The following is a 17,666-nucleotide window of genomic DNA, read 5'->3' as shown; positions in this document are numbered from 1 at the left end:
GTTTATAGTACAGATTTTAGCATGTGGTTAGTCCATTGAGGGTCTCTTGGACAAAAAACAAGCTAAGCCCAGAATTACATGGGTGGAGAAGAGCAGACTGAATCATAGTGGGAAAATTGTGCACTTCTTTCAGTGAGCCCAAACTACTCCTTAGCAAATATCCTATATTTTTCTATTACATGGCTATGAATTATAAAATCTATAAGGATTAAAACTGTGGGTGACCAAAAGCACAAGAGAAAAACACATAGTGAATATAAATAGTGTAGATCATATTTCCAATAATGTCTCATACACAAGATATTGAATAAAGACATGAAGAATATTTATATAAAACATATGTATATATGCATATACACATGTTTATGAACATGCATATATATATATTTCTATATGCACAAATACATAACTGGAAAAGGAAATAACTGGCCACTTGTGAGAATAAGGTATATTAGATAGACAACCTAAGAAGTATAAAAAGATCTAAAGGAAGACCTCAGGCCTATTTGGGTAGTGGTCATTAGATGGCCATTTGTCAGAGAGTATTATAGAGAAGATCTCTGTTTAGATATGGGTTGGATTAAATAGCCTTATGTACAGGCTAGAGTAAATGGCCTTAGAGTCTCTTCCAATTCTATAATAATGAATTTGAATTTCGGATAGCATCACTCTGATCAGAAAACTGTCATGTTCTGCAATGATTAATATATATTTGAGGCTTAACAAGTGGTAGGCCAATATCTTATAATTCTCTAAATGTCTCTTTCTTACATTTTCAACCTAGATACACATTCTTTACAATCAAAAATACATTTGGAATATCAAAAGGCAAAAACCCAGAGAAATGAATTCATTTTTCAAAAGCCTCAATGAAAATTGATTTCTATATCCATCCAATATGCAAATAAGTGATGACTAAATAGCAGGCATTTATGGGTACATGTGAGCCACTATACTCCAATGACCTATTTTGAAAAAACTAATATTGGGGAATGATAAATATCAAAAGCATCTTAGAAACTTGTTAAATTTTCCAGTTAAATTTGCTACTCCATAAAAGGAATTGGAACTATGAGAATTTAAATCAAGTTCTGATATACTTTGTCAAGTATTTTTTATTTGTTTTCTTTTTTACAACTCATTTGTGTTAGAATCCTTACAAAGTGTTAACTCAATGGAATTGATAGAAACAATGCTATGTTTACACCTTTGAAAGTTCACACATTAGCTCACACATTAATTCACAAGTTTGGGAGATTTCAGGATTCAGTATGAGATTCACAAATTTACACCTCCCACAATCCCACTCTCTCAGAGGAGAAGTCAACCTTTGGGTTCACACCTTTAAGAGATCATATATAAGGAGCTCCTGGAGTCAGTGGAGAAGAGTAGAACCAAGATTCAGAAAGAGCTGGAGGCTGAAGCTGGCAGACAAGCTGCAAGAGCTCTTGGAACCAAAGAGGGAGATAGGCCTCTAAGAAAACTAACCAGACTATTTTCAAGGAGACAATAAAGGATTTAAACTTTTATCAGCTGGCTGCATTTGAGGTGATTATTACTTTGAACCGAAACTAAGGCTGCCTCCAGAGAACCTCCCCAAGAAACCTGCTCCCAGAGAACAATCACATTTGAGAAAAGAAGAGAACACTACACATTTGTTTACAGCAACAACAAAAATTTTATACCATAGGTTGAGAAGTATAGAGAAAGCCCAGATTTCCTTGACCTAGTTATCAGGTTTAAATGAGAATTAAAATGGTCCTACCAAATTAGAATTTAATCAAATTCATTATACACTCCTCATCCCTTAATAAGAACATTTTCAAAGAATCTCTTGAACACTAAGGTACAGGAATTTTAATTTTGTTTTGAATACCCTTTGAATAAGAATTGTCTTAACCGTGTAATAAAAAAAGCCTAAAGAAAAGAGTAATATGAAGTTTGATGAGTGTTCTCATTTGAATCCAATAATTAGGTAAATGGAATATAAGCTTTCTATACATTTGCAAAAGAAGGAAAAGTTTATTTCTTAAATATTTAAAGGTTTCATAGGTATGAGGCAATCTTTCCACCAATGAAATTGGCATACAGACTTGGAAAGTTATGGAAAAAATTTTTCATTCTGTGGACAACCTAGTAACAAGCCAAGCCACTCCAAAGTAAGTCAGTTTGTTGTTCAACAGAGACAAAGTCCCTTATCAGTTTCATACTCAAATCTTTGCCACCTTGGCAGAACCTGACAAATACTAAATTCTGCTGACATAGACTATGAAGATGTAGGATCACCCCCTCCCTAAGCTACAAGGAAGTTGTCTGAAGATGCTCTAAGTGGGGAGGGAGGCACAGTTTGTTTAGTCGTATAAATAACACTCATATTTCAATAATTGGTTTACAAAATATTTTCTTCACAACCATCTTATGAATTATGTGTCAAGGATCACTATTGTCCAAGCTAAAAATTGGGAAATTGAGGCTTAGTGAATTGAAGTGACATGTTCAGATTAAAAGAAACAAGCAATAATGAAATTCAAAGATGCTTGAAAAATGGTTTCCTTGACTCCAAGAAGTCCCCAACTAAATTCTGAAAAGAAAAATCTAAGAAACAGAAAATAAGAACTAGAAGCAACTTTAGTGATATATGAATAAAGTATGAACATTATAGTCCAATGTCCCATAGTAGAGGAAAATTTGAATTAGTACAATCTAAGTATATTTTTCGAAGCAGACACTTTCTAATTGTATTCACATTAACAAAATAAAATTTCTATCTACCTCCTACTTCTCATCTCTGATAGAGAAAGATTGAGATCTCCAGTTTAAACCATTAAATTGCTAAAGTTAGTTTAACATCTTTATAAAATAAGTTTCATAAAATTACCAGATACTTGAAGACAGAAAAAAATACATATTACATGAAAACAGTTAATCATTTTACTGCCCCCTAAAAAATATAAATTGCTCCTTAAAATGATGATGCCTTCACAGTTTTAAAAAAGCAGCTTATGAAAGACAAATATAGAAAATAATCTTCAAAGTTCTTTAGAAATAACTTTTTATTGTCTGATGATTTCAATTATTTCTGTGGCACTGTATTCTCATTTTAAAATTGTTTGGAAAGGGGAAGAGATATTATCAGGGTATGTACAATATATAAAAGAAGATACCAAATTTTTTTAAAATCACAGATAATACTGCCATTAAAGTCATATTGAAAAAATAGCAACAGTTACCAACCCATATACCTAATTTCTCATTTCTATAAATCTTTATGAAAATAATTTATATATTTATCTAGGCATCCTTTATGAAAAAAGAAATGGGCTTTTGCAAAAAAAAAATTCTACAGAAGACCACATCTTTACAACTATAAAATTTACATAGAAGAGCCAGAAAATACAAGATCCCATTATGTTTGTCATTCATTGACTATGAAAAAGCATTTTATTTGGTTCTTCTCCAAAAAAGTGTCTTTTGTGTTATATTACCATCATAAAAGATTCCTCAAAATAGATAACCTCATTCCACAATCTTCTTTTTTATGATTTGATATTAATAGATACATGTTTCCTATAGGCATTCATCACTATCATGGAAGATGTTCAACACAAAGTCCAAATGGAAGACAGGTTTCCCCTGGGCAGTGAGGACCTCTAGAAGCTCCTTTTGATGGTTTACATTGTGCTGATTGAACAAAATCCTAATACATTTCACAACCTCTTAAATAAGGTCCATAATCAACTCAAGAGTTTTAACTTTAAAATCCACACAGTGAATGAAGAATGTTTATTGACCAAACCATGTATATGGTATATATTGTATATACAGTTGAACAGCTAGTCCATAGTGTTTAATTATCAGTATACATATATCTTAGACATATATTATAGGCAGACACTGAACTATGCCCAGAAATTAGGAAGAAGAGAGGATGCTAGATCACATTTGGAAATAGCACACAGTATTTTGCTCTGAAACAAAAACCCATGTTTTTAAATACCAACATTCTCTGAATTATGCTGTAATGAATCATAAAATATAATAATCTTTGAGGAATTAAAATTGAGGGCTATCTAAAGGACAATGAATAGACACAAAGTGATTATAAACAATCTGCAAAAGTGATGAATTGCACAGAAAGAATAGCATATGATACTAAAGATATATGTTGGGAAAAGGAAGTAGACTGATTGTTACTAAGAGTAAAAGACGACACAGGGACCATACATTCTGTACTGGTACTTACAAAATATCTCAGACTCCAGAAGGAAGACTTAGCTTATTTAATGGATTATTGTAGGGGATTCATAGTGAGATATGGACAAAATCCCATATGATAAAAAAAGTTGCGATAGAATTTGCGATAGAATTTCATTAGAGAGAATAACAAATCAATTAGATCATAAAGTTTTTAGGATATTGAAGTATATCAATTTTGCCTAGAGCTGGTCATAGAATTATAAATACACAGAAAGATCAAGTATTACAGTGAAAGCCACAAGATATTAAAGGAGTCAGAAAAAGACAACTCATATATTGAGTGGATCCTTCCACAGAGGGTTTGTGAAAAAGCATAGACAAGGATTACAGAGCCGAACATAGTGGCACATGCCTATAATCCTTGCTACTGAAAAGGCTGAGGTTGATGGATTTCCTGAATTCATAACTTCTGAGCTGCAGTAGGCTAAGCTAATCAGTTGTCCAAACTGTTTGGCACAGAATAAGACTGGTAATGGGAGTGGAAATGATAGGATACAAAGTAGCATAAAGGGTAGTGAACCAATCTAGTTTGTGAAAAGAGGCAAGTCAGAACTCCTGTGCTGATCAGAGTGGAACCCAGCCCTTATTTGTAGACTGGAAATTAAGGAGACCCAGTGATGGAGGAAAAAAAAAAAAGATAAACTATAAAATAACTCAGATATTTGTGTTCTCTACTTGGAAGAAGTATCCATATACTACATTAATTCACACCATTATAAATTGACTATTTAGTTAGTCCTCACCATAGCCTTGCTGACATTTGCAAATGACACCAAAGCTAGCAGATCTGTCCAATACTTGGAAAAAATTAGGATCCAGGATATACAAAAACAATGAGCCAAAGCTATTAAATCGAAATTTAGTGTACACTTGAGCTTTTTTTTTAATCACCTTCTGTGATGACCGTGTTTAGCACCCAGAGTATTTTAAAATCAGCCAGAGTCAGGATAAGGGAAAATCCTTGATCTTTATTCTTTGTGGAGGTGAAGAGGAATGGCAATACGAAGTGAGAGCAATCATGACATACAAATCTGGCCAGCAGTGCCTCTGGCTCTCACACTCCACCCACCAAATCCTCTACCCAATCTTCTATACAACACATCAAACTTGCATAGAGAGTGGGCGGAGCCATTCTTTCTCCAAGCATATATTAATAGAGTATTGTCCAATTGCTAATTAGCTTCAAGTGCTCGGACCTCATTGCATCTGCTCAGCTTCAGCCCATTACAATCTTCATATATACTGGGTAGGTAAAATGTGGCTACATAATTTGTGAAAAACCCTGAAGGTTCAATATAACTAGTTAATGGCACATGGCAGTCAAAAACCTTATGGTAATCTTGGCTACGTTAACAAAAACATAATATTTGTTTGATACCACTGCTTTAGTAGGAGTTAATAATAGCAAAGTAATAATAAGAGAAAGGGAATATTTGTCCACTACCCTCATTAGATGCATTTGCAAGGCTGAATGAAACACTGGAAATCACATTTTACAAAACACACTGAAAAAATTTCATATCCTAATGGGGGCAAACAGGCTAATGATAGGACTATCAACCATACCATATTAAGATCAAGTGACATCATTGAGGATTTTTTCCCCAGATATGAGAAGACCTTAATTGTCTTCAAGTATCTGAAGAGAAATCACCTGAAAAAGAGGATTATACTTGCTTTGTACAACATAAAAAGGTTGAATTTGAAGATGGAAGTGTTAAAGAAGCAGATTTTCTCTTAATATAAGTAAAATGTTTCCTTAGTCAATCCAAAATCAAATCATCCAGACAAAGAGAAAAATACACATTTTCTAGTCTGGATCATGACATTTCAGGGATGTTAGGAATATGGGTTATTCTTTCTTGAGTAATTTTGACAAGATGTCTCACGTGAATCCTCCCTTCTACTAAATTCTTCCTCTGATCCTTCATGATAATATAGGGGTGATCCTGGTGACTCAAAAACTATGTCAATAGAGTACAACCTTTATTTAACAAGTCTTCCACAAAGCTAGAAGAGGCAGCTATGTAGCTCAATGGATAGAGAACAAGGCCTGAATGCAGGAAGAACCGAGTTCAAATCAAGCCTCAGAGACTTAGTAGTTTTATGATCTTGGACAAATCACTTGACCTGTTTGCCTTAACCCACAGAAAAAGGAAATGGGAAAACACTCCAGTATCTTTACCAAGAAAATCTTACAGGATCACAAAAAGTTCTACATAACTAAATGACTCAACAACAATAATAAATATCAATTAAGTCATAGGTCTATTCCCTATATATGTTCCATTCTATAGTCAAGATATCAAAAGAAAATTATATTAAAATTCTTGATGTTTAAATGGGAAGGCTATAGTATACAAATGACATCTGCAGCACAAACTCTTCCATGAAAGCACTGGAATGTGGCATTAACTATTATATAAAGAAACTCTGAATAATTATTATAATCAAAGAGGTATGACTATGATACTGTGATCAAAGAATAAATCAGAAGTAGATTTACAAAAAACAGGGAACAGGAAGCCTGAATTTGAAACTTAATCCTGCCATTTATTAACTATGTGAACTTAGAAAAACTATTTCACTCTCTGGTTTTCATCAATTGCAAAATAACTGCAATATTTAATAATTACATTATGATATATATATGATATATAATTATGTTATGACTCATACTATATTATGTATTATATAATATATAACATCATATATTATAATACTATATGTGCCTGTCCAGCCTATAGATCCCTTGCCTCTAGGCACAGTAGGCTTGACCATTTCATCTCCTGAGAGTGGTTACAAAACAGTGTTCATACATACACTGATTTGGGAAACTGGGGAATGTGTAGCTAATATCCCAGTCACTAATACAGGTAGACAATCTGTGACTTATCAACCAGGAGAAGTAGTAGCAACAGGTTTACTCATACATACTCCTAATAGGCAATATGGTGATATTTACCCAGATTTTGACTAACAACAGAATCCAAGAATATTCAGACTGCAGCAGTTACAGCTGACCGACCTATGCTCACTATCTAAATAAATGGCATACTATTAGAAGGGATGGTAGACACAGGTGCAGATCATACAGTCATTAGAGGTATCAGTTGGCCCAGTCACTGGCTGAAGATCAAGGCAGACACCTATATGTCTGGCATAGGAGGATCAATAGCAGCTGAAGTTAGTGTACCCCTTTGAGATGGACATTTGAAGGTGTAACAGGAGTTTTTACTCCTTTTGAAGTTGAAAAGATTCCCATAAATCTGTGGGCAAAAGACATCTTACAACAGTTAGGATTACAAATGAGTACTTTGGCTTTTTAAGCAGAGCTGCTGTTGAAGGCCTGCCTGCACTCTCACCTGTCCCATTCAATGGAAAACTGATATACCAGTGTGGGTGGGAAAGTGGCCCTTAATGGGTGATAAGATTCAGGCCCTATTAGATCTAGTGCAGGAGCAACTTGACCAAGGATATTTACAATCTTCTCTAAGTCCTTAGAATTCCCCTGTATTTGTTTTAAGAAAGAAATCTGGAAAATGGAAGATGTTAACTGATTTAATAAAAGTAAATGAACAGATGGAAACTATGGGAATTCTTCAGCCTGGACTTCCATTTCCTACTCAGTTGCCTAGAGAATGGCCTCTTTGGATTATAGACATTAAGGACTATTTCTATTCTACCCTCTAGATAAGGGGGATATAAAAAGATTTGCCTTTTCAATGCCCACCATTGACTTAGCTGAGCCTTATAAAAGATACGAATGGACAGTTTTGACACAAGGAATGAAAAATAGCCCTACTATGTGTCAAATGTATGTTGCTGCTGCTCTTACTCCAGTAAGAAAAAGCATTTCCAAAAGTAATGTTATTACATTACATAGATGATATCTTGGAATGTGTACCTGAGGAGCAAATGTTAGAAGCATGTCTAGAAAAGACCATCAATTACACTGAGTTAACACCTTGTGTCAAGTATTCTTCTTTCAAATATACTTCTCCAAAGCTCTGGCCTTCTACAGCTATGTAATAATAAAATACATAATATTATATATTAAAATAACATACTATAATCCCTACCATTACTCTAATTTTTGACAGAGTCTAACTGCTGGTTCCTGATTGTAACTTCCACCATATAAGGACTCAAGGTTTTGGCTACAGCATCAGAACTTTAATACTGCACTTACTTCTTACTGAAATCCATAAAATATCCAAGTATATATAATCAAGTATTAGCTATATATTTGAAAACTATGAGGCTAGGGGTTATATCTTATCTAAACTTAATGTCTATCCCCAGTACCAAAGACAAGAGATGTCAAAGACAGAGGCAGGAATGCTGATTTAATCATATTAAAATGTAATTGGGAAATATTTAACAAAATAAAGATACAATAAAATATAGATAATGTCAATATATCATTTTCTAAGTCAATATGCACCCTCAAGGATCCTCATGTATACTTTAGTGATACTCTTTTCTATTTGTTTGATACCACACTGCTTTATACAAAGTAGGAGTTAATAAACATTTACAAGCTTGAATTACATTTCAATAAACTCTCAGACCAATTATATTTTAAGTGAAATGAAAAAAAATTGTACTATAGGCAAAAACAAATCAGGAGAACTTAAAAAATTCAGGGACATAATAATAGGCAGCAGAAGAGAAAAATTTAAAAGGAATTCCAGGAGGCCCATTTAGTTATGTCCAATGCCTTTGTGGTGGTTAAATATAAATGTGTCTTTATTGATACTTCCCCCATCCCTACCTAATCTCCTTTTTTATTCTGTCACACCTGGCTTCTCTTAGGCTGCCCTGAAGTTCCCCAGACTATAAAATTACCCTTCCTAAATTAACTCATTTTTACTTCGTAGAACTCAGTTATTCCTTCTATAAGATTGGAATAATGCTCACAGGTTTGTGACAAAATTGGTTCTGCACCTTTCAGTGCTCCCAGACAATTCTCTAGGACTAAGTTACAGAACAGTTCCTGGTATGCATTGGTATGCATAGAGGCAATTTACTTTCAAGGGAGTTCCCTACACATGTGGAATCCCAGGTCTAAAATGATAATACAGCTTGCATTTCCTACCTTAAAGGGTTGGTCTAAGGAAGTCCCTTAAAAACTGCAAAATCTCATTTTAGATTTTTTAGGTCTAAAGTATGACTCACTAACTCCACTATTCCTTCAGGGATTCATTACAGAAAACAATAAACATCTTATTGAATCCATTCACAATGAGGCATGACTGCTTGCTAGATTTTACAGTTTACCTGAAGTTCATAGACTTAGAACTGGAAAAGACTTCAGACAATTTTGAATCTAATCCCCCACTCCCTCATTTTATTGGTCAAATCAATTAACCCTAGTTTGCTAAAGTCATACAAACAGTTAAATGGCACACCTAGAATTCAAAGTCATATCCTCAGATTGCAAATTCCATGCATTTGCATTGTAATATGCACTTATATTATAAAAGAGCGTGTTGACACAAAACTCAAGTTGGTAAAAAGAAGCTTGATGAATATTTGTTAACTTTACTTGACTTTAAGGACATAGATTGTTTTGTTTTTACTTTTATATCTCACAGCACAAAGAAGTCTTTCATAATTTCTGAAAATAAGGTCTTTCCTAGAACAATTTTCAACATGGCCCAACTTCTTCAAAAAGAAAATGAGAGAAACTTTTCCTTCTGGTCTATTGAAAGAACAGGTCAGTAAGCAGCATTCGACTTCATAGTGTCAGATGCTAATAGCCTTTTCAGATATCAAAAGAAGCACAGATGAAGTTCTCTGATGCCAAAGTTTTTATAGTCTTTCCAGTTTCACTCAGCTCCAATTCTCATCGAAGCTGAGCTATGTTCTTAGGTAATTTCCCCTGGTTACCCAATTTGCTTCTGAAATCATCATCATCATAATGGAGGCATCTTAAGATATATATATATATATATATATATATATATATATATATATATATATATATATATATATATATGTATATATACATATATATGTATATACACACACACACAACACACACACACACACACACATATATATATATATATATATATATATATATATAATTGCTGGGCTTTACCATTATATGAATAATTTAAATGTCTGGAGATCAAATATAGCAAGTTAAATTGAATTTCTATGACAGATCCTAAGCAGATAGATTCTGAATAGTCAAATATCGTTGCCCCTATCAGAGCAAATGTTCTTTGGGAAAAGACATAAGGGACCTTGGGAATAGAAAGGCAACACCGGCTACCAATCATGTTAGGTTATTGAGAACACCAGACTCTCTCCAACTCTGTGGTCACTTGAAGTATGTAGATAAATAAAAGGCAGAACCAAAACATTAAGGATGTTATTCGTAAGCTAGGTCTTAACTATAGCTGACAGTCTTGAAAAGGAAAGCAGGAGAGCTAGGTGAATCCTTTTCATTATAGTCTGAGCCCAAAATGTAGCTTTACTTGAGCAGTTTGCCTGTGTATTGTTTTGTCTTTGTACTCCCTAGGGACATTATCTGCTGCTAGGTAGATGAGGTCTTACATCTCCAGAATTTCCTTATTGCACTAGTCCCAAAGTTGGAGTCCATCCAGGCAACCTCAGAAAACATAACCAAAATATATCATTTTAAAACTGAAAAAGTTAAACCTCTCACTTCTTTTGATAGGGAAGTGATCACTCTTCTCAAGTCACACAAGTATGGTTAAAGGGGAAGAACTAGACTCCAACTCTCTTCATGCTCAGGTCAGTGCACTCTCCACTATCAGACTTCTACCTCTTTTTAAATTAAGAAAGGATATCAGCAGTTAGTTTGTGATAAACACCCAATGGATAAAACCATCAAACCAGTTTACCATGCTCAATAGTAGCTTCTCATAGATGAGAAATTAAATAGATGAGAAGTGAGATGCCTCAGTCACATAAGCCATGATTAAAATCCTGGCTCCAATCTTCTTTCCACTTTCTCTTGGTTTCAGCCTCGACCTTACTTTTGACCTAGGCCATCAGCAGGTGTCCTCCCATTCCAACCCTTGATTAGGCTCTTAACTATGCAGGCAGTTGCCAACAGAGAGGAATGGATTGCAGAAAACAAGCTACTTTCCATTTAAATAGAATTCATCCATCTAAACACTGAATTTCAGGAATCAACATCACATTCTTAATCCTTTGAGGGATACTGCAGATAATAACTGGTAAAAATTGTAACAAAAAGATACACTACCTCATTTAGAAACCTAGGACATGAAGAATGCTAAAAGACAGGAACATAAGAGAATTGACACTTGAGAACACAAAGCCTGAAGGGCTCAGGAAGCAAAGGGTGCTTATACCTCTTTGCCAATTCACAACTGACAACCTAAAAAGTAGGACATAAGGCTCAGGTCAAGATTGCTCAGAGGTCATGTGTCTGATGGCCTAGCCCCAGAACTTGTGTGTGTCTATCCACCATTTGGTTGTCTTCTCTCTCCAAATCCTATCTCCTGTACCTATAAATTTATCCTCTGTCCTCTGTTCTCTGAACTCCTATCACCTGCTGAGCTTGCCTTTGTTATGTCTCTGTGACTACAGTGCTTGGAAATGGAAGAAACCTCAGAGATCCAATCAAGCCCTTCATTTTATGCATGAGAAAAGGCTCAAAAAAAGTTGAGTGACTTCCACAGCTAATAAGTAACAGAAGCCAAATATCAACATTACATCTAGCAATCTTTCTGTTATAATACAAGCTCCTGGTTCACTTGACCCTGAGCCCCAAGACTGCCCCCTAGAAATACAGGTCTCTTCTTGGGATGCTTTTCTCCCAGTCCTCTAGACTTACAGGACGATCTCTCCTTTCCTGTGCTTCTACTGACTCCATCCTCTTCTTTCTAAGTTGGATGCCCCCTTCCTTTCATCCATATGACTACCTTCTCACCTTCTCTATCTACAGGGTTTTCTTTTCCTCATTTCTTAGCCTTTGCAGGTTCTCTGCACCTATAGGCATTCTGCCCGCTTTTCCTGCACTTTTACCTCCTCCCCACCTGTAGGAACGCCACTTCTTCATCACTCTAACTTGCACCCATAACCTCTCTACTAAAGTATCCCCAGCCCCTGAACCTGTAAGATCTTGTACCTCTAGCCGTGCTCTCTCTTCTGCTCTCTAGACCTGTAAGGCCCTCCCGTTTCTACTGCCACCCTGCCCCTTACACTTGTAGGGCCCTTCTGCTCCTATTCCTAAGGTAGCTCTTACACCTGTAGGGCCCTTCTGCTTCTATTCCTACCCTGACCTTTACACCTCTAGGGCCCTCCTATTCTTATTGATATCTCACCCCCTCCTTCTGTAGGTCCACTCTTGCTCCTATAGCCCTTGCAATCCACCCCCTACACCTATAGCCACCCCAGTGGTCTTCCTGCATCCTCCGCCCCCCACCAAGAAAAGCCTCCTACACCCCTAGGCGCCCCGCCCCCTGCACCTGCGGTCCTGCCTCGCACAGAGCCCAATCCCGCCCCCTTTTCTCTCCAGTTCCCCTCTACTGGCCCCACCCTGCCCCGCCCCAGTTTTAGCCAGGATGGAATCTCACCTTCTCGCTCTCCTGCGCTGGGCCCGGGGGCCGCTATCGGTGTCGGAGCCGCTGTCGTGGTCGGGGCCACTGCAGTCCCGACCGGTCACCTTGACACAGGCCGCAGCGGCCGCCGCCGCCTCCTCATGGCCACGCCGAGAGCAGCGGGCTGGCGGCAGCAGCCCCTGCAATCAGAGATGGCCGAAACCCGGCCAGAGCGCTAGCCCGATCCGCAGGAGCTGCGGGAGCAGAGGCGAAGCCCGAGCCCAGCCGCAGCGGGAAACGTCCGCTCTAGGGCTGGAGCGACAAGACGATCAACCAATCCTTGCCTGAAGCTAGACACTCTTACCAACCATCATAGAGCAGGGGCGGAGATAGGCAAATTAATGCTGACGAGCCCCCAGTGCGCAACAGCGGGAGCTGCAAGGCAGCAAAGGGCCCAGGGGTGAGTGAGTAGGGCTGAATGGTCTCTTCCTAGTGCATCTACATGCCAGCCATCATTTGGTACAGCTTGGGGGCTGGCCTGGCCCTCCAAGCTCCCTTCCTCCAAACCTCATTGCACTGATTCCTAGATCCCTCGGAAAGGCCTTGCACTCCTTACACCCCGTGGCCTGGCTTTGATTTAAATTAAAGCGATTTTCTTCCTTACTTATGATCAACTGGAATTATAGCATAACAGAGATTTAATGCACCTTAGAGAAGAAAATGTCAGAACTGAATGGCACTTTAGAAATTATTTAGACCAAGTCAGTATGAGACATTGGGAGAGACTTATCCAAGGTCACACAGAAAGTTCATGGCATTATTAGAACTCCAACTAGTCTCAACTCCTAGGTTATCGTTTGTTACAACCAAAAAGCAGTGTAATCCAGGTTAAAGAGTGCTGGACTTTGGAGGCAACTGGGTCCTCCTTCTGATATTTCCTAATTATGTGACTAAGGGCAAGTCATAACTTCTCTGAGCCTCAATTTCTTCATCTGTAATAAGGAAATAAAAATATCTCTAGAACCTCATAAGATGGTCCATAAAATCAGATGAGATAATGGGGGTAATCTTTAAGTACTGTGTAAAGATAAGTCATCATCATCATTATTGCACTACTCTGCCTTGCTCTTTAAAAGATAAAAATGCATTTGTGTGACACACTCATATATTATCTTCCCAATTCAGAGTTAAATAATTGATTCTAAAGAGTGTAGTTAGTTGGAAGGTACCTTTAAAAACTGAACTCATTTCCCTTTGCAAAAACAAAAACACTTTCTCCTCTCCTAATTTCTTCATTTTTATAGACATCATCAGCACCTAGATCCAAAACCCTAAAGTCACCTTTGACTCTTCCTTCTTCTTCATCATCACTTGCCAAATCCTGCTAATTCTACCTCTCAAATCTCTTGTGTTCATATATTACTTTCCCCTCAAATAAACAGCATCCCTGTTTAGCTTATTATCACTTTTCATTTGGACTATTATAGCTTCTGAAACTACTCTCTTGCCTTCAGGTTCTCCCTATGTAAGTCTTCCTTTTAAAAAATTATACCCATCCTATTAAATGAGGAAATAATCTGACAATAAAAGTATGTTTATGGAATAAGTTATGTTAAAAATCTAAATACAGAGAACTAAAAATCTTTACAATGAATATTTTCCCCAAAAGAAAACTTTTAAGGAAAGACCAATTAATATTTCTGATTTGATATCTACTCCCTTAAAATGCGGTTTTATACAAACACTAATTTTAAAAAATCTTTAGAATACAATAAATCTTTTTTTTATTTAAGCTCGTAATCTAATGGTCTAGGAATCAGATAAGATGGTGATTTGGTAAAGAGTTATGTCACCTATGTTTTGGGATCAACTATGTGCAAGTTTTCTGGCAGCAATCTTTGATAGCAGGAGTGATCAAAAGTAAGAAGCAAATTCAAAACAAAGATTTTGTCCCCAAAATTTAATGCTTATCCTGCTCTAAACTTATAGTAAAAGGAATTCATGGGAGTGCAGTGTTCTTCAAATTTGATTTTTCTATTTTCAAGAGACAAACCCAATTCTTTCAGCTTTGGCAATTCATTCTTTACACCTAAGACATGAGCTGGACCAAGTCTGCTCCTGTGATACCCTATTGCCTGTAATATAAAGTACAAACTCATTGGTCTAAAAAGCACTCTATAATCTGGCTCAAACCTGCCTTTCCAGACTCATGCACTCCATATTCCAGATAGAGTTGATTTTCCCCATTCTTAGATTTGGTCCTGTCCTCTCTTAGCTCCATGTATTCATATGAAGTGTCCCCTCTGTCTGAAATGGACTTCCTCCATGGCTACTTATTGAAATTTTTCTCTTTATTCAAAACCAATTTCTTACAAAATATTAGTATTCCCTAATCCCTGTTCTCCGCTAAAAGAGATTTCCTTCCCCCTCAAATTTTCCCCAAAAACTTCATCTGGATTGCTCTTTGTTTCATATTCACTTGTACACATGACATCTTCAATGCCTAGCCAATAAATTGATATTTCTTAAGATAATATGTGGTCATTTATTCCACTTCTGTATATTAAGAGCCTACTACAGTGCCATCCATACAGTAGGCACTTTTAAATGTTCAATGAGTGTTGAATGAAACAATCAAGTCAAGCTCATTAATTGTATAGAGGAGAAAATTAAGATTCAGAGAGATGAAGTAATTTGATTTTAGTCAAGGCTGTTATTGACAGCCATTAGTAGCCTCCTGATTCCCGATCTTTTACTGCATACTAGCCAATCTTATCATTCAATTTTTAGAATTGACATATTTAAAGTTATATTTTAGGGCAGACACTTATTTTGATATGTTAAGAGTTTGAAAATAAATCATCCAGACTCAGAAAATTGATGTGTATAACCCAGATCTTGCACATAGCAAGTACATGTGCACCTGCTCAATTAGTGTTTGTTAATTTTTTGAAACAATAAAATTCATTAGAAGTGAATTATCTTCAAATCAAAATATTATTCATGGATATTTTAGGGATATTTTTGCTAAAATGAATTAGGAGGTCAGAATCTCCTACATTTAATGACAGACATTTCAGTTGTTTAACCAAGACAAACTTAATATCTGATTTCTTTTCTATAATATGCTTATGATTTTAGCAAAATAAGTTTATGAAATTTTAGATTTTATTTATGAATATGAAATTGAGACAAATACTTAAATGAACTTTAAATCATGTTAACATAAGATATTTGCAATGAAGGCTAAAATGGGAAGTTTGCACTCATAAATGTGAGGAATAGATAAGGTGAAGAACTTACAGGAATGTACAAATTCTTTTTCTGTATTTTATTATTTCTGTGTTTCCCCTATGACCTGTATAATATGTGCAAGCTCATATCTACTTGAGCCTTGGCCAGCTAGAAACATATTTACTTAACCTGAGGTGATGACATTTATTGGTATTTGACATTTATCAATATTTAGTCTATTAGCTGGACCACTGTCTGCTTGATTAAGCCTAAAGGCCTGATTTTCTGTTTCCTAGAAATCAGGAGATTTCAGGGAAACAGAAACCTTCTATTCCAATCTCTCCAAATAGCAACAACCAATTAGATGCTTCCCCCCACTTCTCAATGCTCTCTTACTTGTGATGTAATTTCTTGTATAAAAGCTATGTATATTTACTACTTCTTTAGCCTTCCTATCACAAGCTTTCTCTTTCTTATCTTGGGATGGGACCGCTCATCCTCCAGAGGTTTTCAATAAACAACTTTTCTGCCTTCTACTGAGTGTTCTCTGAGTAATCATTTTGGGTAAGGGTCTTCTACATCCCTCCCATAAAGAAAAACTTATTTTTTGACTTTCTGGTTCCTTCATTATTTCTTAATTAGGAAAAATTATAATGATAACTTACAATTCTATAGACTTTTAAGGTTTATAAAATGCTTTTCACTTATAAGGTCTATAGTTTAATTATAATGATCCCTTTTTGACAAATAGAAAAATTCAAAGTCAGAGACATTAAGTAAATTTATCCATTAATATCACACAGATAATAAATGTAAAAAAAGGTGTTCATGTCCAGTTCGCCTATCTCCAGAGAGCAATCCTCTTTTTACTGTTATAATAAGTCAAAAGAAAGAAAACAATTTTCAACGACTTCTTTTGCAAATTAAAAAATGCAAATATTGATCTCAGATCTTAAATGGGAATTTTTTGTTTTTTCATAGATTGATATGACCAAAGAATTTGTTACATAATAAGCAAACTGCCTACTAGTGAGCTTCTCTCTCCCCAGTTAGGGAAATCCTCGGAAAGCTGGCCTGATCAGTCACTGAATTAAGGCATGGTCCTCAAAACCTCAGCATCACGTCTATGTCATAAAGAGATATCAAAGTAGAATTTTATGGAGGGACATTGTGAATATTGACAAGAAAATGACATAAAACAACTTGTGACCTAGTGAATTCTGGAAATAATTTTTTGTAAAAGGTTAAATAAATCTGTGTCCTTAAACATGGTATAATTAAAGAATATAATCTGTATTTCATGATATATTTAACTTTTATAGATTTATAGAATGTTAAAGATGAAAAATATTAACATTGTTCTTAGAAGAGAATGGAGTAAGCACCATGGATAGCACTTATAGAATATCAGAGTACTGTAGTTGTCTGGTTCAGCACTGGGGTGGTGGATAGCAACAGAATAGGGCTATAATGAGCAGTCCATATGCCTGCAGGGTGGCATTCCTAGGGATGTTTAAAAATAAAGGATGTAGATTTAAAGCTGTTTGAAAATTTGGAAGTCATATAGTTCTGCTGCATTTTTCATGTTAATAAGAAATTAAGTGACTTGTCCAAGGGAAAAGAATA

General features: G+C 35.9%; 1 protein-coding gene across 1 annotated transcript in view; it reads right to left on the bottom strand.

Moving 5' to 3' along the window:
• RALGPS1 (Ral GEF with PH domain and SH3 binding motif 1) overlaps positions 1-13,115 on the bottom strand; it is a 702,309-nt gene extending 689,194 nt beyond the window's left edge. The window contains exon 1 of the mRNA XM_051979668.1: positions 12,843-13,115. The gene's annotated coding sequence lies outside the window, so the exon portion shown is untranslated. The remainder of the gene's footprint in view (positions 1-12,842) is intronic.
• Between the last annotated feature and the right edge of the window lie 4,551 nt (positions 13,116-17,666).

The sequence above is a fragment of the Antechinus flavipes genome, chromosome 2 (assembly GCF_016432865.1).
Source record: "Antechinus flavipes isolate AdamAnt ecotype Samford, QLD, Australia chromosome 2, AdamAnt_v2, whole genome shotgun sequence".
NCBI lineage: Eukaryota > Metazoa > Chordata > Mammalia > Dasyuromorphia > Dasyuridae > Antechinus > Antechinus flavipes.
This window is presented reverse-complemented; position numbering and strand designations above follow the sequence as displayed.